The following is a 23,501-nucleotide window of genomic DNA, read 5'->3' as shown; positions in this document are numbered from 1 at the left end:
CAAGCTGGGGGTGCTGTTTCAGGGTTTAGGGCAGTGCAGTGGTGTTCGGACATTGTATGGTGTCGTGCTGAGGGTGCTGTTTCAGGGTTTAGGGCAGTGCAGTTGTGTTCGGGCAGTGTAGGGGGTCATGCTGAGGCAGGTGTTTCAGGGTTTAGGGCAGTGCAGTTGTGTTCGGGCAGTGTAGGGGGTCGTGCAGGTGTAGTGTTTTGGGGTTTAGGGCAGTGCAGTGGTGTTTGGGCCGTAAAGGGGGTCATGCAGGGGGTGGTGTTTCAGGGTCTAGGGCAGTGCAATTGTGTTCGGGCAGAGTAGGGTGTCGTGCTGGGGGTGGTGTTTCAGAGCTTAGGGTAGTGCAGTGGTCTTCGGGCAGTGTAGGGGTCAAGCTGAGGGTGCTGTTTCAGGGTTTAGGGCAGTGCAGTGGTGTTCGGACATTGTATGGGGTCGTGCTGAGGGTGCTGTCTCAGTGTTTAGGGCAGTGCAGTTGTGTTCGGGCAGTGTAGGGTGTCGTGCTGAGGCAGGTGTTTTAGGGTTTAGGGCAGTGCAGTGGTGCATGGGTAGTGTAGGGAGTCGTGCTGGGGGTGGTGTTTTAGGGTTTAGGGCAGTGCAGTGTTTTTTGGGTAGTGTAGGGTTCGTGCAGGGGTGGTGTTTCAGGGTTTAGTGCTGTTGTGTTCGGGAAGTGTAGGGGGTGGTGTGGGGGTGGTGTTTCAGGGTTTAGGGCAGTGCATTGGGGTTCGGGCATTGTAGGGGGTCATGCAGGGGTGGTGTTTCAGGGTTTAGGGCAGTGCAGTTGTGTTCGGGCAGTGTAGAGGGTCATACAGGGGGTGGTATTTCAGGGTTTAGGGCAGTGCAGTGGTGTGCGGGCAGTATAGGGAGTCGTGCGGGTGGTAGTGTTTCAGGGTTTAGGGAAGTGCAGTGGTGTTCGGGCAGTGTAGCGGGTCGTGCGGGGGTGGTGTTTCAGAGTTTAGGGCAAGGCAGTGCAGTGGTGTTCAGGGAGTGTAGGGGTCGTGCAGGTGTAGTGTTTTGGGGTTTAGGGCAGTGCAGTGGTGTGTGGGCCGTGTAGGGGGTCATGCAGGGGGTGGTGTTTCAGGGTTTAGGGCAGTGCAGTGGTGTTCGGGCAGAGTAGGGCGTCGTGCTGGGGGTGGTGTTTCAGAGCTTAGGGTAGTGCAGTGGTGTTCGGGCAGTGTAGGAGTAAAGCTGGGGGTGCTGTTTCAGGGTTTAGGGCAGTGCAGTTGTGTTCGGACATTGTATGGGGTCGTGCTGAGGGTGCTGTTTCAGTGTTAAGGGCAGTGCAGTTGTGTTCGGGCAGTGTAGGGGGTCGCGCTGAGGCAGGTGTTTTAGGGTTTAGGGCAGTGCAGTGGTGCGTGGGTTGTGTAGGGAGTCGTGCTGGGAGTGGTGTTTTAGGGTTTAGGGCAGTGCAGTGGTTTTTGGGTAGTGTGGGGGGTCGTGCTGGGGGTGGTGTTTTAGGGTTTAGGGCAGTGCAGTGGTATTCGGGTGGTATATGGGGTCATGCTGAGGGTGGTGTTTCAGGGTTTAGGGCAGTGCAGTGGTGTTCGGGCAGTGTAGGGGGTTGTGCGGGAGTGGTGTTTCAGGGTTTAGGGCAGAGCCGTGGTGTTTGGGCAGTGTAGGGGTTGTGTTGGGGGTGGTGTTTCAGGGATTAGGGCAGAGCAGTGGTGTTCGGGCAGTGTAGGGGGTCGTCCTGGGGGTGGTGTTTCAGGTTTTAGGGCAGAGCAATGGTGTTTGGGCAGAGTAGTGGGTCGTGCTGGGGGTGGAGTTTCAGGGTTCAGTGCAGTGGTGTTCGGGGAATGTAGGGGGTCGTGATGGTGGTGGTGTTTCAGGTTTTAGGGCAGTGCAGTTGTGTTCAGGCAGTGTATGGGGTCATGCGTGGGTGGTGTTTCAGGGTTTAGGGCAGTGCAGTGGTTTTTGGGCAGTGTAGGGGGTGGTGTTTCAGGGTTTAGGGCAATGCAGTGGTGTTCCGGCAGTGTAGGGGGTCTTGTTAGGGGTGGTGTTTCAGGGTTTAGGGCAGTTGTGTTCGGGCAGTGTAGGGGGTCTTGCTAGGGGTGGTGTTTCAGGGTTTAGGGCAGTGGTGTTTGGGCAGTGTAGGGGGTCATGCTGGGGGTGGTGTTTTAGGGTTTAGTGTAGTGCAGTGGTGTTCGGGAAGTGTATGCGGTCATGCTGGGGGTGGTGTTTTAGGGTATAGGGCAGTGCAGTGGTATTTGGGTAGTGTTGGGGGTCGTGCTAGGGGTGGTGTTTTAGGGTTTAGGGAAGTGCAGTTGTGTTCGGACAGTGTAGGGGGTCATGCTGGGGTGGTGTATCAGGGTTTAGGGCAGTGCAGTGGTGTTCAGGCAGTGTAGAGTGTCGTGAGGGGTGGTGTTTCAGGGTTTAGTTCAGTTGTTTTTGGGAAGTGTAGGGGGTCGTGCGGGGGGGTGGTGTTTCAGGGTTCATGTCAGTGCAGTGGGGTTCAGGCAGTGTAGGGGGTCGTGCAGGGGGTGGCATTTCAGGGATTAGGGCAGTGCAGTGGTGTTCGGGCAGTGTAGGGCGTTGTGGGAGGGTGGTATTTTAGGGTTTAGTGCAGTGGTGTTTGGGCACTGTAGGGGGTCGTGCGGGGGTTGGTTTCAGGGTTTAGTGCAGTGGTGTTCGGGCAGTGTAGGGGGTCATGCGGGGGGTGGTGTTTCAGAGTTTAGGGCAGTGGAGTTCTGTTCGGGCAGTGTAAGGGGTCGTGCTGGGGCTGGTGTTTCAGGGTTCAGGGCAGTGCAGTGGTGTTCGGGCAGTGTAGGGGGTCTTGCTGGGGGTGGTGTTTCAGGGTTTAGAGCAGAGCAGTGGTGTTCGGGCAGAGTAGTGGGTCGTGCTGGGGGTGGTGTTTTAGGGTTTAAGGCAGTGGTGTTCGGGCAGTGTAGGGGGTCATGCGGGGGTGGTGTTTCAGGGTTTAGGGCTGTGCAGTGGTGTTCAGGCAGTGTAGGGGGTCGAGCAGGGGTAGTGTTTCAGGGATTAGTGCAGTTGTGTTCGGGAAGTGTAGAGGGTCGTGCGGGGGGTGGTGTTTCAGGGTTTAGTGCAGTGCAGTGGTTTTCGGGCAGTGTAGGGGGTGGTGTTTCAGGGTTTAGGGCAATGCAGTGGTGTTCCGGCAGTGTAGGGGGTCTTGTTAGGGGTGGTGTTTCAGGGTTTAGAGCAGTTGTGTTCGGGCAGTGTAGGGGGTCTTGCTAGGGGTGGTGTTTCAGGGTTTAGGGCAGTGGTGTTCGGGCAGTGTAGGGGGTCATGCTGGGGGTGGTGTTTTAGGGTTTAGGGAAGTGCAGTGGTGTTCGGGAACTGTATGCGGTCATGCTGGGGTTGGTGTTTTAGGGTTTAGGGCAATGCAGTGGTGTTCCGGCAGTGTAGGGGGTCTTGTTAGGGGTGGTGTTTCAGGGTTTAGGGCAGTTGTGTTCGGGCAGTGTAGGGGTCTTGCTAGGGGTGGTGTTTCAGGGTTTAGGGCAGTGGTGTTCGGGCAGTGTAGGGGGTCATGCTGGGGGTGGTGTTTTAGGGTTTAGCGTAGTGCAGTGGTGTTCGGGAAGTGTATGCGGTCATGCTGGGGGTGGTGTTTTAGGGTATAGGGCAGTGCAGTGGTATTTGGGTAGTGTAGGGGGTCGTGCTAGGGGTGGTGTTTTAGGGTTTAGGGAAGTGCGGTTGTGTTTGGACAGTGTAGGGGGTCATGCTGGGGTGGTGTATCAGGGTTTAGGGCAGTGCAGTGGTGTTCAGGCAGGGTAGGGGGTCGTGAGGGGGTGGTGTTTCAGGGTTTAGTTCAGTTGTTTTTGGGAAGTGTAGGGGGTCGTGCGGGGGGTGGTGTTTCAGGGTTTATGTCAGTGCAGTGGGGTTCAGGCAGTGTAGGGGGTCGTGCAGGGGGTGGCATTTCAGGGATTAGGGCAGTGCAGTGGTGTTCGGGCAGTGTAGGGCGTTGTGGGAGGGTGGTGTTTTAGGGTTTAGTGCAGTGGTGTTTTGGCACTGTAGGGGGTCGTGCGGGGGTTGGTTTCAGGGTTTAGTGCAGTGGTGTTCGGGCATTGTAGGGGGTCATGCGGGGGGTGGTGTTTCAGAGTTTAGGGCAGTGGAATGGTGTTCGGGCAGTGTAGCGGGTTGGGCTGGGGGTGCTGTTTTAGGGTTTAGGGCAGTGCAGTTCTGTTCGGGCAGTGTAAGGGGTCATGCTGGGGCTGGTGTTTCAGGGTTCAGGGCAGTGCAGTGGTGTTCGGGCAGTGTAGGGGGTCTTGCTGGGGGTGGTGTTTCAGGGTTTAGAGCAGTGCAGTGGTGTTCGGGCAGAGTAGGGCGTCGTGCTGGGGGTGGTGTTTCAGACCTTAGGGTAGTGCAGTGGTGTTCGGGCAGTGTAGGGGTAAAGCTGGGGGTGCTGTTTCAGGGTTTAGGGCAGTGGTGTTCGGGCAGTGTAGGGGGTCATGCGGGGGGTGGTGTTTCAGAGTTTAGGGCAGTGGAATGGTGTTCGGGCAGTGTAGCGGGTTGGGCTGGGGGTGCTGTTTTAGGGTTTAGGGCAGTGCAGTTCTGTTCGGGCAGTGTAAGGGGTCGTGCTGGGGCTGGTGTTTCAGGGTTCAGGGCAGTGCAGTGGTGTTCGGGCAGTGTAGGGGGTCTTGCTGGGGGTGGTGTTTCAGGGTTTAGAGCAGTGAAGTGGTGTTCGGGCAGAGTAGGGTGTCGTGCTGGGGGTGGTGTTTCAGAGCTTAGGGTAGTGCAGTGGTGTTCGGGCAGTGTAGGGGTAAAGCTGGGGGTGCTGTTTCAGGGTTTAGGGCAGTGCAGTTGTGTTCAGACATTGTATGGGGTCGTGCTGAGGGTGCTGTTTCAGTGTTAAGGGCAGTGTAGGGGGTCGCGCTGAGGCAGGTGTTTTAGGGTTTAGGGCAGTGCAGTGGTGCATGGGTTGTGTAGGGAGTCGTGCTGGGGGTGGTGTTTCAGGGTTTAGGGCAGTGCAGTGGTTTTTGGGTAGTGTGGGGGGTCGTGCTGGGGGTGTTTTAGGGTTTAGGGCAGTGCAGTGGTATTCGGGTAGTATATGGGGTCATGTTGGGGGTGGTGTTTCAGGGTTTAGGGCAGTGCAGTGGTGTTCGGACATTGTATGGGGTCGTGCTGAGGGTGCTGTTTCAGTGTTCGGGCAGTGTAGGGGGTCGCGCTGAGGCAGGTGTTTTAGGGTTTAGGGCAGTGCAGTGGTGCATGGGTTGTGTAGGGAGTCGTGCTGGGGGTGGTGTTTCAGGGTTTAGGGCAGTGCAGTGGTTTTTGGGTAGTGTGGGGGGTCGTGCTGGGGGTGTTTTAGGGTTTAGGGCAGTGCAGTGGTATTCGGGTAGTATATGGGGTCATGTTGGGGGTGGTGTTTCAGGGTTTAGGGCAGTGCAGTGGTGTTCGGGCAGTGTAGGGTTCGTGTTTTAGGGTAGTGTAGTGGTATTCGGTTAGTGTATGGGATCATGTGAAGTGTAGTGTTTTAGGGTTTAGGGTAGTGCAGTGTTGTATGGGTAGTTTAGGGGGTCATGCTGGGGGTGGTGTTTCAGGGTTTAGGGCAGTGCAGTGGTGTTCGGGCAGTGTAGGGTTCGTGTTTTAGGGTAGTGTAGTGGTATTCGGTTAGTGTATGGGATCATGTGAAGTGTAGTGTTTTAGGGTTTAGGGTAGTGCAGTGTTGTATGGGTAGTTTAGGGGGTCATGCTGGGGGTGGTGTTTCAGGGTTTAGGGCAGTGCAGTGGTGTTCAGGCAGTGTAGGGTTCGTGCAGGGGTGGTGTTTCAGGGTTTAGTGCAGTTGTGTTCAGGAAGTGTAGGGGGTCGTGCGGGGGTGGTGTTTCTGGGTTTAGGGCAGTGCAGTGGGGTTCGGGCATTGTAGGGGGTTGTGCAGGGGTAGTGTTTCAGGGTTTAGGGCAGTGCAGTTGTGTTCGGGCAGTTAATAGGGTCATACAGGGGGTGGTATTTCAAGGTTTAGGGCAGTGCAGTCGTGTGCGGGCAGTGTAGGGAGTTGTGCGGGTGGTGGTGTTTCAGGGTTTAGGGCAGTGCAGTGGTGTTTGGGCAGTGTAGTGGGTCCTGCGGGGGTGGTGTTTCAGGGTTTAGGGCAGTGCAGTGGTGTTCAGGCAGTGTAGGGGGTCATGTAGGGGTAGTGTTTTGAGGTTTAGGGCAGTGCAGTGGTGTTCGGGCCGTGTAGGGGGTCATGCAGGGGTTGGTGTTTCAGGGTTTAGGGCCGTGCAGTGGTTTTTGGGTAGTGTGGGGGGTCGTGCTGGGGTGGTGTTTTAGGGTTTAGGGCAGTGCAGTGGTGTTCGTGTAGTATATGGGGTCATGCTGGGAGTGGTGGTTTAGGGCAGAGCCGTTGTGTTTGGGTAGTGTAGGGGTTGTGTTGGGGGTGGTGTTTCAGGGATTAGGGCAGAGCAGTGGTGTTTGGGCAGAGTAGTGGGTCGTGGTGTTTCAGAGTTCAGTGCAGTGGTGTTCGGGGAATTTAGGGGGTCGTGATGGGGGTGGTATTTCAGGTTTTAGGGCAGTGCAGCTGTGTTCGGGCAGTGTAGGGGGTCTTGCTGTGGGTGGTGTTTCAGGGTTTAAGGCAGTGGTGTTCGGGCAGTGTAGGGGGTCGTGCTCAGGGAGTTGTTTCAGGGCTTAGGGCTGTGCAGTGGTGTTCAGGCAGTATAGGGGGTCATGCGGGGGTGGTGTTTCAGGGTTTAGTGCAGTTGTGTTCGTGAAGTGTAGGCGGTCATGCGGGGTGGTGTTAAAGGGTTTAGGGCAGTGCAGTGGTGTTCAGGCAGTGTAGGGGGTCGAGCGGGGGAAGTGTTTCAGGGTTTAGTGCAGTTGTGTTTGGGAAGTGTAGAGGGTCGTGCGGGGGGTGGTGTCTCAGGGTTTAATGCTGTGCAGTGGTGTTCGGGCAGTGTAGTGGGTGGTGTTTCAGGGTTTAGGGCAATGCAGTGGTGTTCCAGCAGTGTAGGGGGTCTTGTTAGGGGTGGTGTTTCAGGGTTTAGGGCAGTGGTGTTCGGGCAGTGTAGGGGGTCTTGCTAGGGATGGTGTTTCAGGGTTTAGGGCAGTGCAGTGGTGTTCGGGCAGTGTAGGGGGTTGTACAGGGGTGGTGTTTCAGGGTTTAGGGCAGTGCAGTGGTTTTTGGGCAGAGTAGTGGGTCGTGCTGGGGGTGGTGTTTCAGAGTTCAGTGCAATGGTGTTCGGGGAATGTAGGTGGTCGTGATGGGGGTGGTGTTTCAGGTTTTAGGGCAGTGCAGCTGTGTTCGGGCAGTGTAGGGGGTCTTGCTGTGGGTGGTGTTTCAGGGTGTAAGGCAGAGCAGTGGTGTTTGGGCAGTGTAGGGGTTGTGTTGGGGGTGGTGTTTCAGGGTTTAGGGCAGAGTAGTGGTGTTCGGGCAGTGTAGGGGGTCATGCTGGGGGTGGTGTTTCAGGGTTTAGGGCAGAGCAGTGGTGTTTGGGCAGTGTAGGGGGTTGTGCTGGGGGTAGTGTTTTAGGGTTTAGGGTAGTGCAGCGGTGTTTGTGTAGTGTAGGGGTCGTGTTTTAGGGCAGTGCAGTGGTATTCAGTTAGTGTAGGGGGTCATGCAAAGTGTAGTGTTTTAGGGTTTAGGGCAGTGCAGTGTTGTATGGGTAGTTTAGGGGGTCATGCTGGGGGTGGTGTTTCAGGGTTTAGGGCAGTGCAGTGGTGTTCAGGCAGTGTAGGGTTCGTGCAGGGGTGGTGTTTCAGGGTTTAGTGCAGTTGTGTTTAGGAAGTGTAGGGGGTCGTGCGGGGGTGGTGTTTCTGGGTTTAGGGCAGTGCAGTGGGGTTCGGGCATTGTAGGGGGTTGTGCAGGGGTAGTGTTTCAGGGTTTAGGGCAGTGCAGTTGTGTTCGGGCAGTTAATAGGGTCATACAGGGGGTGGTATTTCAAGGTTTAGGGCAGTGCAGTCGTGTGCGGGCAGTGTAGGGAGTTGTGCGGGTGGTGGTGTTTCAGGGTTTAGGGCAGTGCAGTGGTGTTTGGGCAGTGTAGTGGGTCCTGCGGGGGTGGTGTTTCAGGGTTTAGGGCAGTGCAGTGGTGTTCAGGCAGTGTAGGGGGTCATGTAGGGGTAGTGTTTTGAGGTTTAGGGCAGTGCAGTGGTGTTCGGGCCGTGTAGGGGGTCATGCAGGGGTTGGTGTTTCAGGGTTTAGGGCCGTGCAGTGGTTTTTGGGTTGTGTGGGGGGTCGTGCTGGGGTGGTGTTTTAGGGTTTAGGGCAGTGCAGTGGTGTTCGTGTAGTATATGGGGTCATGCTGGGAGTGGTGGTTTAGGGCAGAGCCGTTGTGTTTGGGTAGTGTAGGGGTTGTGTTGGGGGTGGTGTTTCAGGGATTAGGGCAGAGCAGTGGTGTTTGGGCAGAGTAGTGGGTCGTGGTGTTTCAGAGTTCAGTGCAGTGGTGTTCGGGGAATTTAGGGGGTCGTGATGGGGGTGGTATTTCAGGTTTTAGGGCAGTGCAGCTGTGTTCGGGCAGTGTAGGGGGTCTTGCTGTGGGTGGTGTTTCAGGGTTTAAGGCAGTGGTGTTCGGGCAGTGTAGGGGGTCGTGCTCAGGGAGTTGTTTCAGGGCTTAGGGCTGTGCAGTGGTGTTCAGGCAGTATAGGGGGTCATGCGGGGGTGGTGTTTCAGGGTTTAGTGCAGTTGTGTTCGTGAAGTGTAGGCGGTCATGCGGGGTGGTGTTAAAGGGTTTAGGGCAGTGCAGTGGTGTTCAGGCAGTGTAGGGGGTCGAGCGGGGGAAGTGTTTCAGGGTTTAGTGCAGTTGTGTTTGGGAAGTGTAGAGGGTCGTGCGGGGGGTGGTGTCTCAGGGTTTAATGCTGTGCAGTGGTGTTCGGGCAGTGTAGTGGGTGGTGTTTCAGGGTTTAGGGCAATGCAGTGGTGTTCCAGCAGTGTAGGGGGTCTTGTTAGGGGTGGTGTTTCAGGGTTTAGGGCAGTGGTGTTCGGGCAGTGTAGGGGGTCTTGCTAGGGATGGTGTTTCAGGGTTTAGGGCAGTGCAGTGGTGTTCGGGCAGTGTAGGGGGTTGTACAGGGGTGGTGTTTCAGGGTTTAGGGCAGTGCAGTGGTTTTTGGGCAGAGTAGTGGGTCGTGCTGGGGGTGGTGTTTCAGAGTTCAGTGCAATGGTGTTCGGGGAATGTAGGTGGTCGTGATGGGGGTGGTGTTTCAGGTTTTAGGGCAGTGCAGCTGTGTTCGGGCAGTGTAGGGGGTCTTGCTGTGGGTGGTGTTTCAGGGTTTAAGGCAGAGCAGTGGTGTTTGGGCAGTGTAGGGGTTGTGTTGGGGGTGGTGTTTCAGGGTTTAGGGCAGAGCAGTGGTGTTCGGGCAGTGTAGGGGGTCATGCTGGGGGTGGTGTTTCAGGGTTTAGGGCAGAGCAGTGGTGTTTGGGCAGTGTAGGGGGTTGTGCTGGGGGTAGTGTTTTAGGGTTTAGGGTAGTGCAGCGGTGTTTGTGTAGTGTAGGGGTCGTGTTTTAGGGCAGTGCAGTGGTATTCAGTTAGTGTAGGGGGTCATGCAAAGTGTAGTGTTTTAGGGTTTAGGGCAGTGCAGTGTTGTATGGGTAGTTTAGGGGGTCATGCTGGGGGTGGTGTTTCAGGGTTTAGGGCAGTGCAGTGGTGTTCAGGCAGTGTAGGGTTCGTGCAGGGGTGGTGTTTCAGGGTTTAGTGCAGTTGTGTTCGGGAAGTGTAGGGGGTCGTGCGGGGGTGGTGTTTCTGGGTTTAGGGCAGTGCAGTGGGGTTCGGGCATTGTAGGGGGTCGTGCAGGGGTGGTGTTTCAGGGTTTAGGGCAGTGCAGTTGTGTTCGGGCAGTTAATAGGGTCATACAGGGGGTGGTATTTCAAGGTTTAGGGCAGTGCAGTCGTGTGCGGGCAGTGTAGGGAGTTGTGCGGATGGTGGTGTTTCAGGGTTTAGGGCAGTGCAGTGGTGTTCGGGCAGTCTAGTGGGTCGTGCGGGGGTGGTGTTTCAGGGTTTAGGGCAGTGCAGTGGTGTTCAGGCAGTGTAGGGGGTCATGTAGGGGTAGTGTTTTGGGGTTTAGAGCAGTGCAGTGGTGTTCGGGCCGTGTAGGGGGTCATGCAGGGGTTAATTACCGGTACTATTTTTTATGCGGTAAAGTCTATTAAGAATAACTCAGTAAATATAAGAGGCAGAATCCGTGGTATTAGAGGTTTTAAAAGGCTTTATTCCTATACAAAGGAATACAATTCGAATTGTAGGCTTTCTATTCCATCACCACGAAAGTTCAGGAAGGAAGGGCATACATTATTGACAGATAAGCAGTTTTATAGAAAATACATTACAGTGAGACAGATGCAAGAGGCGTAACAGCTGATAGTACAGATAAAAGGTGCATACGTAACTAACAAAGGCGTATACATGGGTGTAACTAAAATACGTCATTAAACATGATGTCACAAGTGGGTGGATCCATAAAAGAATCCTGCAATGTCAGCAGAAATATTTGGCAGAGATGCGCGCGCAGCCGCATGACGTGTGATTGACGTGCAACGAGAGGGTGAAGGGGACTTGACATTTAACTCTACATGTGGAGACAGAAGTCTGGGGTTATGTCAACCTAATCCCAAATCATATCTAATATCCTATGTTTAAAGAACTGGGTTATCCAAAAGGAAAGGTCTCTAGGATAGAATCTATTCTATACTGACTGTTAGTGCGTGTACAAGCGTCTAAGTGTCTACATGAGATGCGAGGGGGTAGGAATATTCCATGGTAACGGAGCTATGAATTACTTGCATGAGGACAGCGAGGCCTGACCCCTTTGCACGGTAGCTGGAGGAATGTTTACCTAAACTGCTAGACAGGAATGCATCGGATGAGGAGCGGAGTAGATAATCTTGAAGGTGAAATACAGTTTTTGGCAGGCAATATGCTGGATCAGGCACCGTTAGCCGCGCAGGGAGTAGGACAAAGTTCAAGGATACAAATGCAGGCTCAGACTGGAGCTTTCAGAGGCAGAAGGCAGGAAAAGGCTTGATGACAGAATTCAGGGCCTACTCGCCTGAATCTGTAAAATGTGGAGAATGAACCACATAAAGTCGGTGGCCTTTCATACTTAGGAATGGAATATCTGACCCATTCATGGCGGATCTGAAAGAGGACATGTTGACGGTGGACGCACATATATTTGCGTCTTCAAAACTGGAGTAGGAGGGAACATACATGTACTTATAGCATGCACACGGAGCCGTTGGGGTCTACGATAGGGGACATAACTGATCACAAAATTCATATTTCCTCATTCCCTCCTTGTCCCCTACGGACCCTCAGGAGATATCGATCTTCATCAATCCATCGATCTGTTCATATAGCATCATTTGTTCTTCTTTCTTCTTCCGGGATCTTGAACGAAAACTTGGATGTGGGATACACGATGTGGCACACAGACCACAAATCGCTGGCCCACATTGTAGACATAAACAGCAACTGAATAGTATGAGGAAGCCAATACCTAGGAAGGATAGTATTCTCCATCCCCAGGCTGACAACACGCCCCAGAACCAACCGGACCAAGTCCAGGTGCCTGGACTCTGGTGTATCTGGCTTATAATCTTATGAAGGCGGGTTATGGCTTTATATACTGACGGCGAATTTTCTGGTATGAAAATGCAGCAACTTGATCCGATGACCCTGCAAGCTCCGCCCCTATCGGCCAGGATGACGTCAAGGACAAGACGATTTTGAAGCACAACAATCCGCATAGCAGACTGCTCTTCTGTTAAATTGCCTAAGGCGGAAATAGTCTCGTTCACTACTGCTTCAAGGGTTCTGGTTAATCTACGTATCAGCTTACTATTAGTGACTGTACCTATATAGGGAAAGAATCCTTTATTGAAATCTGTGTATTTTTCCCATGCTGTTTCAGTGTAATCGACAATTGGGAGATCTCTCTGTTGTCTATTGTGTACTAAATGGGTATTTCTATGATAATCAGGAGGAGCTAGGAAAACAGGTGGCAGAAGGAATGCTATGTAACAGGTACCATCCCAATCTAGAGGTAGACATATATATGCGGTCTGGCCACATATGAAGTAGGAATGATGGGAAGCTCTAAATGTAGACTTGCCTTGATCACTGAATTTTATTACAGTGGTGCATTTACTATGGCCCATATGTATGGAACCATTCTTTCTTATACATAATTCCCCTTTTACTGGGAATACTGACATGGCGGGCAAGATTGGTGTAGCTTCAGATTCAACGTTCAGGATCATGAGGTTAAGTGTAAAATTACCTAATCCATATACTTCATTTTCTAGATCAGTTCCTGTTCTTTTGGGAAGTCCCTCCTTGTTAGGGTAGCAGACTTTAAGCAAAACTAGGTTCAGGTTTCCCCATACCCAGTTGTCTTGATAAACTGCGGAATTTGAATCTAGGGAATTAATCAAACTAAACCATGCTCCACAGGAGCCATTGTGTGTGAACGGATAGGGAAAGAGGGGCAAAACTCCCTTATAGTTCTGATAGGGAGGGAGTCGGCCACATATCCAACAAATTGTGGCATTGCTGGTCTGATGGGAATGATGTAACATACTAATAAATGTGTTGTTGCGCAGCGCAAATCTATAGGACAACTCATGCGGAGGTAATTCGCTAAAAGAATGTTCTGCAGTTATGTTGTAAGCACGCTTAAGAATAGGGTAATACATATGCAATAGTATGCTGAAAATAATGATCAGAAGACTTAGAAAAAACAAAATTAATAATGTTACTGTGCAGTGACTACGAAGTGATTTACAATACGCATGTTTTTTCAGCTGCATCTGTTGATTTCTTTCTCTATTCCGGTCTAGAGGATACATGTCAGAGACAAATTCAACCGATTCACCTTGGAGAGGACTTAAACAATCAAATTGTCCGACTTGCTAGACCTCAATTTCAGTTTGTACAGTTCTGGTTTTGATTGCTCAACCAAGGGGAGCTTTGAGTCTGTCTGTGAGGGAATACAGGGTTGAGTATTCACACTGGATGGTAGTCCATAAAATTTCTTGATATGACTCGAGTGCAACCACCCTTTGCGACCCTCAATCTTCACGGCAGTCCTTGTAGTCAGTAGAACCAACTTAGGCGACTTCCACCTAGGATCCAGTTGGGTCTTCCGGTCGAAATTCCTGACCAAAACCAGGTCACCAGGAACCACGTCATGGGGCTTCACCTCAGTATTATCGGGAAAAGCTGCGGTTACCTGTGAACGACAAGATTGTAGTGCAGACATCAAGGAAGCCAGGTAATCTGTCAGCATATTACAGTCAACATCAGTTATTTTGCGAGGTATAGGCGTCCCCCACATATTTGGTGGTCTACCGAAGATCACCTCGTATGGGGATAGCCCTGTTCGAGAATGTGCTACCATTCTCATGTAAAAGAGTGCAACTGGTAAGGCTACTATCCAATCGACACCTTTTTCCCTACATATTTTGGACAATCTAATTTTCAGAGTTTGATTATGGCGTTCCACGAGACCTGCGGCCTCGGGATGCCGGACACAGTGGAATTTCCATTGGTAGCCTAACAAAAGGGAAACGTGTTTCATTAGTTCGGATGAGAACGGCTGGCCGTTATCTGAGTAGACAACACGTGGTAAACCGTACCGTGGGAAGAATTCTCGAACTAACTGTTTGGCAGTAGTCGGGGCAGTGTAATCTGAAACCGGGTATGCTTCTGTCCAACGGGAAAGAGCACAGACAACTACGAGAACATATTTGAATCCTCGACATCGTTCCATCTGGATATAATCCATCTGGAGGACTTCAAAAGCATGATCGGGGGGTTGAAATCCACCCTGCTCTACGGGGATGCTTTTACCTGGATTAAACTGACAACATATCATACAGGTACGAACTTTTTGTTTAGCTGCTGCTCGCAAGTGTTTGTTGAACCAAATGTGTTGAATGCTGTCTAGCATAGCTTTTTCTCCTAGGTGTGCTGGACTATGTATTGTGTTAATGATGACTTGAACCATAGAGTCGGGAAGAAACCATATAGATTTTTCCTTCGTCATCCATCCTTGATCCGTTTGGATCCCTCCTAATTCAGTCCATTTCTTTATTTCTTCTGGTGTAGCATGTGTCTGTATGTCAATTACATCAAGGGCGGGATCCTTAACTGTCATGCAATGTGTTAGTGTCTGAACTATTGTCTTTGTCATGTCAGTTGTGAGAGTCTGATTCTGAGCAGTCTGTTTAGCTGTTCTGTCAGCTAGGTCATTACCCTGAGAAATGATATCGGTAACTTTTGTATGGGCTTTGCATTTCGTAATCGATATTGCAGTAGGTAGATGAATCGCGTCTAATAGGGCTTGAATGAGGGGTCCGTGTTGGATGTGGGCACCGTGAGAAGTTAAATAACCTCTCTCTCGCCACAGTACGCCGAAGTCATGGACGACTCCGAATGCATAACGTGAATCTGTGTATATATTGACTTTCTTATTTGTGGCTTGAATACAGGCTTGTGTCAGAGCGATGAGCTCTGCTGCTTGAGCTGACAAAGTGTTAATACGATTTGTTTCAATGACTTCAGTGTCTGTTGTGACTGCGTAAGCGGCCACTAGCTCTCCTGTACTTGTTCTCATACATGACCCATCTACATACAATGTCAAGTCTGGATCTGACAAAGGGATATCTGTCAAGTCTTTTCTGGGTTTCGTCGTGATAGTAATGACTTCGACACAATCATGTGCCAATGGATCTGTTCCGCCCACTGGTAACAGTGTGGCAGGATTTAACGTATTACAACGTCTGATTTCTATATGTGGCTGAAACAATGTTAATTCGTAACCGGTGAGTCTCGCTATAGTCAAGTGTTGTGTTTGTGTGCGGTTCAGGAGAACCTCTACTGCATGTGGTACTTGTACTGTTAATTGATGTCCTAACACTATGGCATCGCTTTGTCTGATTGCTAAAGCTGTTGCTGCCACCGATTTCAGGCACGCAGGAAGAGCCTGAGCTACTGGATCTAATGTACTAGAGAAATAAGCACATGGTTTGTGTGATCCTGCTTGTTCCTGAGTGAGTACTGACAAGGCAGTACCTTCGCGTTCTGTAACAAAGAGTGTAAACTGTTTGCTGTAACATGGTGTTGCTAAAACAGGTGCTTGGCATAAAGCTTTCTTTAAGCTTTCAAAGGCGTGTGTATGTTCTTGAGTCCAAGGGAGGACAGTCGATGTGGCTGCCTCCTGTGTTGTCAACTGGATGAGTGGTTTTGCTAGAAATGCATATTGAGGGATCCACTGCCTACAGTATGAAGTGAGGCCTATAAAAGCCCGCACCTCCTTTTGTGTCTTGGGTGGTGGCATGTTAGCGATTAACTGGATGCGGTCGGGTGTAAGCTGCCTTCCCTCCTTGGACAGCGAGTGCCCAAGGTAAACAACTCGCTGGACACAGAATTGCAGCTTAGAAGGGGACACCTTGTGTCCCTTGTCAGCCAAAAATTTCAGAACCGTCAGTGACGCTGTTTCACATTCAAGTTCGCTTCGGGCGGTGATCAGCAGATCATCGACATATTGAAGCAAGGCAGTGTTAACTGGCATGTGGATACTGTCAAGTTCTCGTTTCAGTGCTTGGCTATAGATGCTGGGGCTTTCTGTAAATCCTTGAGGTGCGCGTGTGAATTTAAAACTTCGTCCATTTAAACTGAACCCGAACAAGTATTGACTTTCCGGATCGATTGGGACGCTAAAGAAAGCATTTTTGAGGTCAATTACAGTGAAGAACGTTGCTTCTGAGTCAATAGCTGTTAGTAATGAAGAGATATCTGGGACCACAGGGTATTGTGGTACAATACATTTATTTAATTCGCGCAGATCAATAACTAATCGATATACTGGTGGTGCTTTTGGATCCGTTCTTTTAAGAATCGGAATTATCGGGGAATTACATACATTGGAGTCGGTTTCGACAACCACTCCTTGTGCAATGAGCTCGTCAATGATTTGCAGCAAAGCCACAACAGCATCGGGTGGTAACTTGTATTGTCGTATTCGTGGTAGTATTACTCCTGTTTTTAGTGTGACACGATATGGTGTAATATTCATGCAACCAACATCAGTGGGGCCTTGTGCCCATAAATGTGTAGGTAAATTCTGCAGTCGGTGATCCATGTCTCTGGACACGTAGTGACCTTTGAAGTCACGTAGAAATAGTCGTACTCCTTCCGGAGAACAACATATTATAGCTCCTAGAGCTTTCAATGTTTTTATACCTAACAAGTTTTCTGGACATGATTTAGTAAGCAATAAATCTGTAGTACGTGTCAATGGACCAATCGTGAGTGGAAGAGGTTGTGTTACGTCATTTATTATAGGTTTTCCTGAGAATCCAAGGGAAATATTTTGTGATCCTGAGAGGGGTGCCCCTGGAACTTCACTGCGTCTTATAGTTGTTCTGCTTGCCCCTGTATCAAGTAAAAACTTTCTGTCTTCCCCTAATAGTTCACTATGTACATAAGGTCCCTCTTGGTCTACAGGAACCTCAATAAGGGGTAAGCCAACTTCCCTCTCTAGGCTATGTCATGTATATCGCTGATAATCGGGATAATCTGCTTGTGCATACTGATACATCTGTTGTGTTGTTGCTTGTGTTGCAGCAATAGGCTGCGTTTGTGGTGGTGCTACGGTCTGTTGTGGAGCTCCCTGTTGCGGAGCTAGTTGTTGCGGAGCTAGCCTATGTTGTGCATGCTGAGAGATTTGTTGTTGATTCTGATCCTGTCTAGGTGGACGTGGTCTCTCCTGGGTTCTACCTGTAGCAATATTATGTTTCAGGACTGGACAATCGTGTATATAATGACCTTGTTGTTTACAATAGTTGCATGTCCCTTTCGTAGGACCTGCGGAATTACCCTTTTGATGACCATCAGCTGGAACTGACTGAGCAACAAGCATTTTCATTTTTGTATCTTTCATACGTCTTTGTTCGTGTTCTTGTTCTTCTCTAATTCTATTGTGATGATATTGTAACATCTGTAACATCTGTGATGGGGTATTACCTTGCCAGGTACTTTCGAATTTCAATACTCTATTCTTGACTTGTAGCAGAGAATTTTCAACTAATTTTGTCACAAACAGATGTGGATATGACTCACTACTGGCTTTTATGCCACTATTTATACCAAAACATTTTTCAAATCGGGAATAGAAATCACTAGTGTCTTCATCTGGCTTTTGTTTACAGGCTGAGATTGCACCCCAGTCTTCCTTTTTCGTAGTTAATAAACGTGGCAGTACCTGCACTAGTAGTCCTGCTAGTGCTGTAGTCTTTTCCCCAAGTCCTGCTCCTGCAGCTCGGGCTCTTTCTTCGTTTTCTAATGCTGTCCAATCTATCTTTTGGTCTCCCACCTCCCATTCCTTTTCTCTGAGTTTCTCGTAAACACCGGCGGGTAATAGGACTTTTAATATTTTCATAATGTCGGGGTAGGTATACTCTCCCATGAGTAACATGTCTTTTATCTCGCGGTGGAAACCTGCTGGGTCCTTGTCATGGCTGGGTACTACTTTCTTCATTTCTAATAATTCCAGTTTAGTTATAGGCGTGTACACAAACACGCGTGTAAAGTTATTACCGTCACCTCTGATTGGGTGTACTTCGCGTAACGGGTTCTGTCTATCTATGTGATACATTTTTCTTCCTATGATGGGAACTGGAACGTGTTCTGGGCATACGAAATTTAAATATTGGTTTCGGAATTCTAGAATTTCTTTGATCAAATCAGTACCTGACCCTCTCCATATATTCGTGAGCAGTTCTGTCAATATGTCAGGTAAGGGTCCTGGATCGGAGTGTTGGCTTTTATATAATATAAGGAGGTGTTGAATCATGTATATACTAGCTAAACGCTGTTCGTATGGGTCAAGATTCAGAAACGTGTGTGCAAGTACATCATCATTGTATTCGCCGGGACTGTCAGCCCATTGTACTGCTGACCTGGCTAATTCTTGTTCGTCCATGGAATCGAGCATATGGTACCCCCTTCGATCTCGGAGTAATTTATCAGCGGCTTGGAATAGATGTTCGGGGGACTTTGTATTTAACATAGGGTTTGGAAAATGTCTATTATATTCTGGACGTAGTGGACGTATCTGATCATTAAAGCCTCTAGTATTATTATGGGGTCTTCCTCTACCTACATAAGCTATCGTTTCTAATTGTTCTGATTCTTGCTCCTCCTCCTCTTCTGATTCTACTCTGTCTGTTTCTCGTCTTTCTTTATGTATTCGTTCTACTTCCTTGCGGATCTTTCGACACATGGCGATTATACACGCCTGTCTATCATGTTTCTCTTCTGATATGTTCTGACCCCATTTGACAAGTCTTTGCATGGTATCGTGATCTGCCCCGGGCCTGTCTTGATTCCTAATTACACAATTTATGAAAAAACGTAGTAGTTGTCTTTGGACATCCACTTTCTGGTATTCCATAGCTTCGTTAATACTTTCTGGACCTCGCCCTGTTTGGACAAAGCGATATATTTCGTCTAGGTGTTCACCCATTCCTGGTATTGTCATTAAATATAATGTAGCTCGTCTTATACGTAGTGATGATATGAGCAATTTATCCTGTCTACCTGGTACTGGGTCGTATCTACAATCCACAAGCTGTTCTTTAAACATGTCGGATGTCGCTAGTTGGGGTGTACGTTGGAGTGCTAAATCTCTAAGGGTTTGTTTATTTCGCGGCGGGGTGGCAAACATGTCTGTCGTACCTCCTGTAGCACCATCTGAGGTGCTAGGCACGAAAGGATTCGTTGGACGTAGGATAGAGATTGTAGATGTGGGAAAAACTGTAGAAACGGACGGACCTGTGGGAACTTGTGTAGGAGTTTGTAGTTGCGGGGATACAGACGGATGCTCTTGGTGTTGAACACCATCGGCAAGCGGTGCGTGCGGCATGGCATTAGCATACTCGGGAGCTACGTCATCTAAATAGGAGGAAAGGAAAACGTCCTTTGCTGTTTTGGGATGTGCTTTGGGATGTGCTTTTATCGGGAGTAATGGAGGAGTTAAGTCTTTTGGTATTTCCGGGGTAGCCTTAGGTAACCCTTCGGCCAGAAGAGGATACATACCATTCATAAGAGTGTTTCTTTGTCTATCTACTTGTTCTGAGTTTACTCGGGTACCTTCCTCAAGTAATAGATTTTCTCGAGTTTTATTTGAATTCTCTCTACCTTTCTCTTCCTGTCTGAGTGCTTTTTCTGTACGTCTGTATGATTCTTTACGCCATAATTCAATGGCATCTTTCTGTGACTGTCTGGCTTTCTTTTTCCATAATTCTTCTTCTACTCTCATGATGCAATCTGCATCCCAGGTCCCTGCTGCGGGCCATCTCTGATTTTCTGACAAATCCTTGGTGTAGTCCACCCATAAATCAAGAAATAATACGGCATCTAGGCCATGCTTATGATACATAAAGTATCCTGGAGTGTCCCTAGGTGGAATGGGAACAGCTTCTTCGAGTACACCTTTTCTAGTTTTGATCTGTCTTAGTTTCGAAAAGAGCGGCGTTTTTTAGATCTGGTTACTTAATCTTAAACACACTTAATACAAATAAACACAATAATGAACAGTCATTCACCCCACAATGTATAGAACGTATTAAAACATTTAACATTTAACAGTTTTAACGAACAATGATAACTAATAGAAAACTAGTTACTGACATAATTCTGATACTAGATAATACTTATTTATATGCAAGACATACTATATGTACTGCTAAACAGTACAGATACACTGCTGAAACAGTGCAGACCGGATTTGTGTACCCAAACCCGTCTTGACCGGCACAGACTATGTGCACGTAAAATGCCTCCCCGGTAATGGTACTCACCGGGTAGCTCGGAACGGAAGGCCTCGGAACGGAACTGAAACTGGACCGGACTGGACTGGACTCGACTGGACTCGGAACTTCCGAACCTGGTGGGCCTCTGTATACCTCGGATCTTGCTCTCTCAGCTAGGCTCTGGTCGGGATACTTCGCACTTCTCACCGCCTCGTCTGGGTGTTGATCGCAGCCTCAGTCGCTCCCGCTTGGCCGGAGGGAGATACAGGAAATCCTGCAGATACGCGTTTTTTGTCCGTTCAGCTGTGGCAGGAGACCGGGCCTGCAACGCACCTCCGGCGCGTGAGATGAGAAAGTGTCCCTGTTCGGGCGCCAATTTATGTGGTAAATATTTAATTACCGGTACTATTTTTTATGCGGTAAAGTCTATTAAGAATAACTCAGTAAATATAAGAGGCAGAATCCGTGGTATTAGAGGTTTTAAAAGGCTTTATTCCTATACAAAGGAATACAATTCGAATTGTAGGCTTTCTATTCCATCACCACGAAAGTTCAGGAAGGAAGGGCATACATTATTGACAGATAAGCAGTTTTATAGAAAATACATTACAGTGAGACAGATGCAAGAGGCGTAACAGCTGATAGTACAGATAAAAGGTGCATACGTAACTAACAAAGGCGTATACATGGGTGTAACTAAAATACGTCATTAAACATGATGTCACAAGTGGGTGGATCCATAAAAGAATCCTGCAATGTCAGCAGAAATATTTGGCAGAGATGCGCGCGCAGCCGCATGACGTGTGATTGACGTGCAACGAGAGGGTGAAGGGGACTTGACATTTAACTCTACATGTGGAGACAGAAGTCTGGGGTTATGTCAACCTAATCCCAAATCATATCTAATATCCTATGTTTAAAGAACTGGGTTATCCAAAAGGAAAGGTCTCTAGGATAGAATCTATTCTATACTGACTGTTAGTGCGTGTACAAGCGTCTAAGTGTCTACATGAGATGCGAGGGGGTAGGAATATTCCATGGTAACGGAGCTATGAATTACTTGCATGAGGACAGCGAGGTCTGGCCCCTTTGCACGGTAGCTGGAGGAATGTTTACCTAAACTGCTAGACAGGAATGCATCGGATGAGGAGCGGAGTAGATAATCTTGAAGGTGAAATACAGTTTTTGGCAGGCAATATGCTGGATCAGGCACCGTTAGCCGCGCAGGGAGTAGGACAAAATTCAAGGATACAAATGCAGGCTCAGACTGGAGCTTTCAGAGGCAGAAGGCAGGAAAAGGCTTGATGACAGAATTCAGGGCCTACTCGCCTGAATCTGTAAAATGTGGAGAATGAACCACATAAAGTCGGTGGCCTTTCATACTTAGGAATGGAATATCTGACCCATTCATGGCGGATCTGAAAGAGGACATGTTGACGGTGGACGCACATATATTTGCGTCTTCAAAACTGGAGTAGGAGGGAACATACATGTACTTATAGCATGCACATGGAGCCGTTGGGGTCTACGATAGGGGACATAACTGATCACAAAATTCATATTTCCTCAGGGTCATGCAAAGTGTAGTGTTTTAGGGTTTAGGGCAGTGCAGTGTTGTATGGGTAGTTTAGGGGGTCATGCTGGGGGTGGTGTTTCAGGGTTTAGGGCAGTGCAGTGGTGTTCAGGCAGTGTAGGGTTCGTGCAGGGGTGGTGTTTCAGGGTTTAGTGCAGTTGTGTTCGGGAAGTGTGGGGGTCGTGCGGGGGTGGTGTTTCTGGGTTTAGGGCAGTGCAGTGGGGTTCGGGCATTGTAGGGGGTCGTGCAGGGGTGGTGTTTCAGGGTTTAGGGCAGTGCAGTTGTGTTCGGGCAGTTAATAGGGTCATACAGGGGGTGGTATTTCAAGGTTTAGGGCAGTGCAGTCGTGTGCGGGCAGTGTAGGGAGTTGTGCGGATGGTGGTGTTTCAGGGTTTAGGGCAGTGCAGTGGTGTTCGGGCAGTGTAGTGGGTCGTGCGGGGGTGGTGTTTCAGGGTTTAGGGCAGTGCAGTGGTGTTCAGGCAGTGTAGGGGGTCATGTAGGGGTAGTGTTTTGGGGTTTAGAGCAGTGCAGTGGTGTTCGGGCCGTGTAGGGGGTCATGCAGGGGTTGGTGTTTCAGGGTTTAGGGCAGTGCAGTGGTTTTTGGGTAGTGTGGGGGGTCGTGCTGGGGTGGTGTTTTAGGGTTTAGGGCAGTGCAGTGGTGTTCGTGTAGTATATGGGGTCATGCTGGGAGTGGTGGTTTAGGGCAGAGCCGTTGTGTTTGGGTAGTGTAGGGGTTGTGTTGGGGGTGGTGTTTCAGGGATTAGGGCAGAGCAGTGGTGTTTGGGCAGAGTAGTGGGTCGTGCTGGGGGTGGTGTTTCAGAGTTCAGTGCAGTGGTGTTCGGGGAATGTAGGGGGTCGTGATGGGGTTGGTGTTTCAGGTTTTAGGGCAGTGCAGCTGTGTTCGGGCAGTGTAGGGGGTCTTGCTGTGGGTGGTGTTTCAGGGTTTAAGGCAGTGGTGTTCGGGCAGTGTAGGGGGTCGTGCTCAGGGAGTTGTTTCAGGGTTTAGGGTTGTGCAGTGGTGTTCAGGCAGTATAGGGGGTCATGCGGGGGTGGTGTTTCAGGCTTTAGTGCAGTTGTGTTCGTGAAGTGTAGGGGGTCATGCGGGGGTGGTGTTAAAGGGTTTAGGGCAGTGCAGTGGTGTTCAGGCAGTGTAGGGGGTCGAGCGGGGGAAGTGTTTCAGGGTTTAGTGCAGTTGTGTTTGGGAAGTGTAGAGCGTCGTGCGGGGGGTGGTGTCTCAGGGTTTAATGCTGTGCAGTGGTGTTCGGGCAGTGTAGTGGGTGGTGTTTCAGGGTTTAGGGCAATGCAGTGGTGTTCCGGCTGTGTAGGGGGTCTTGTTAGGGGTGGTGTTTCAGGGTTTAGGGCAGTGGTGTTCGGGCAGTGTAGGGGGTCTTGCTAGGGGTGGTGTTTCAGGGTTTAGGGCAGTGGTGTTCGGGCAGTGTAGGGGGTCGTGCTGGGGGTGGTGTTTTAGGGTTTAGGGCAGTGCAGTGGTGTTCGGGAAGTGTATGGGGTCATGCTGGGGGTGGTGTTTTAGGGTATAGGGCAGTGCAGTGGTATTCGGGTAGTGTAGGGGGTCGTGCTAGGTGTGGTGTTTTAGGGTTTAGGGCAGTGCAGTTGTGTTCGGACAGTGTAGGGGGTCATGCTGGGGTTTTGTTTTAGGGTTTAGGGCAGTGCAGTGGTGTTCGGGCAGTGTAGGGGGTTGTGCTGGGGGTGCTGTTTCAGTGTTTAGGGCAGTGCAGTGGTGTTCGGGCAGAGTAGGGGGTCATGCTGGGGGTGGTGTATCAGGGTTTAGGGCAGTGCAGTGGTGTTCAGGCAGTGTAGGGGCTCGTGAGGGGGTGGTGTTTCAGGGATTAGTTCAGTTGTTTTTGGGAAGTGTAGGGGGTTGTGCGGGGGGTGGTGTTTCAGGGTTTAGGGCAGTGCAGTGGGGTTCAGGCAGTGTAGGGGGTCGTGCGGGGGGTGGCATTTCAGGGATTAGGGCAGTGCAATGGTGTTCAGGCAGTGTAGGGGGAAGTGCAGTGGTGGTGTTTCAGGGTTTAGGGCAGTGTAGTGGTGTTCGGGCAGTGTAGGGGGTTGTGGGAGGGTGGTGTTTTAGGATTTAGTGCAGTGGTGTTTGGGCACTGTAGGGGGTCGTGCAGGGGTGGTGTTTCAGGGTTTAGGGCAGTGCAGTGGTGTTCGGGTAGTGTAGGGGGTCGTACTGGGGGTGGTGTTTTAGGGTTTAGGGCAGTGCAGTGGTGTTTGGGT

Source organism: Triturus cristatus, chromosome 1_1 (genome assembly GCF_964204655.1).
Source record: "Triturus cristatus chromosome 1_1, aTriCri1.1, whole genome shotgun sequence".
Taxonomy (NCBI): domain Eukaryota; kingdom Metazoa; phylum Chordata; class Amphibia; order Caudata; family Salamandridae; genus Triturus; species Triturus cristatus.
The sequence above is the reverse complement of the archived record's forward strand: the minus strand, read 5'-3'. Positions refer to the sequence as shown.